The sequence below is a fragment of the Octopus bimaculoides genome, chromosome 13 (assembly GCF_001194135.2).
Source record: "Octopus bimaculoides isolate UCB-OBI-ISO-001 chromosome 13, ASM119413v2, whole genome shotgun sequence".
Taxonomy (NCBI): domain Eukaryota; kingdom Metazoa; phylum Mollusca; class Cephalopoda; order Octopoda; family Octopodidae; genus Octopus; species Octopus bimaculoides.
This window is the reverse complement of record NC_068993.1, coordinates 35,565,942-35,567,718: the sequence shown is the minus strand read 5'-3', so window position 1 is coordinate 35,567,718 and position 1,777 is coordinate 35,565,942. Positions and strand designations below refer to the sequence as shown.

Here is a 1,777-nt window from a genome sequence, read left to right as displayed (position 1 = left end):
TATATATATATATATATATATATATATATATATATATATATATATATATATGAATACACGCACACGTCGTTGCTAGTGCTATTAGTGTAGGGTACGAGGTAGACCTATTTTAATTCCTGGACGAAACCATTTCCATTTTCCATATGCAGTTGTTGCTCTTGAGAAACATTTTAAATAACCTATTTTGAAAGTCAACATTCTGTATTGAAGCCTTTGATCATAGTTAAAAGCAATATTGACTGACTAATTATATGAAATTAGCATTTCATATGCACGTATGTATGAAAGCTACATCACCTGTCAAACGTGCAGGTGCACTAAATTTCACCTTAAATTATACTTGATGCTAGTAATTACCGCAATGAGTAACACATACATACATATACATACATATATACATATATATATGCATGTATGTATATGTATATACGTGCGTATTATATATATGTATACATATGCATATATAAATGTGTGTGTGTATATGTACATATATACATGTACGCGCACGTACACACGCGCACACACACACACACACACACACACACACACACACACACACACACACATATATATATATATATATGCATATACATAAAATGCATTGCGTAGAGTTTGTATGTGTTGGCAAATATTTTTTTACTTAATAGTCCATAAGCCAGATCCTACCAAGCACCCGCAGTATCCGTCAAATATTCGTTTAGCGATGTTAAACTCAAGTCAAATTTCAGCTCGACCCAACTTGAGGATAAGGTCGTTATTAGACTTTAGTAAGCTTACTTCCCATTACTTCAGCAGGTCACTTGATGGAAATTGTTGGAAGTTCCTTTGTTAAGATTCTTTATAGGTCAGCGAGTGTGCAAGATTAATTTTATTTAGAAAGGTTGTGTACTACTTGTTATTCCTTTTTGTTGCATTTGTTCAAATGTTTTATTTTCCGTGTAAATTTGTTGAATATACTGTAGGTGAAATGATTGTCCGTGACGGAAATTGTACATCTCCTCATATTTTGTATTAGAGTTTTATGAGCGTTGCTTTAGAATATGCAATTTTTCAGATATGACTCTATCCACAATATTCCCAATCATAATAACGTTGTTTCTGAGCATCCAGATAATATGTAAGAGTACTGGGAAGTTTAACAAGTCGCTAACTTTACATAGGTGCTGATGTTTGCGTGTCTTTATTTAGCGGCAAATTTCTTATGGCATAAATCGGTACAGTTACTTAGAGAGAATATCGCTTCATATAACCCAGCATTAGAAAAATAGGAGGGATACTGTAATTCAATATTTATAAGCTGTTGCTTGTGTGGAGACTTTCTGTGTTTTCATTTAAGATGTTTGATGCTAGAATTTATGGTGTCGCAATAGTAATAACTCACTTTACAACTTTAAACATGTGACGTCTGTAGACAGAAACTCGTGTGCTATAAGTGATAGAAAGAGCCTGAAAATGCATATAGTGACGTGTGGTAGGTTAAGCCACATTGGTTCTGCTTCCTGACTCCTTCAGGATGTATAATTGACAAAAATCACTAAAATCTGCAGTCCAATAAGTGAATTCGGTGAAACCCCCCCCCAAAAAAAAAACAACCTAAAATAAACAAGTTGAGCATATGAATTGAAAAATGGGGTTGTGCACCCTGCAATGGTAACTGAATTGAAACACGCATACAAACCTTTATTTCTGTATCGCCTTAACCTCCTTCCCTCCCACTACATAAACACAAACACACACATGTGCATATGCATATATATATATATATATATGTATACAC

The 1,777-nt window shown here is 33.8% G+C and overlaps 1 protein-coding gene and 1 long non-coding RNA gene across 3 annotated transcripts in view; both read left to right on the top strand.

The window, feature by feature from the left end:
* Nucleotides 1–1,777, top strand: part of LOC106880606 (glutamate receptor ionotropic, NMDA 3A) — an 847,266-nt gene that overhangs the window by 239,165 nt on the left and 606,324 nt on the right. The window lies entirely within an intron of this gene.
* LOC106878689 (uncharacterized) overlaps nucleotides 1–1,777 on the top strand; it is a 4,099-nt gene that overhangs the window by 1,846 nt on the left and 476 nt on the right. The gene's annotated exons all lie outside the window — the stretch shown is intronic.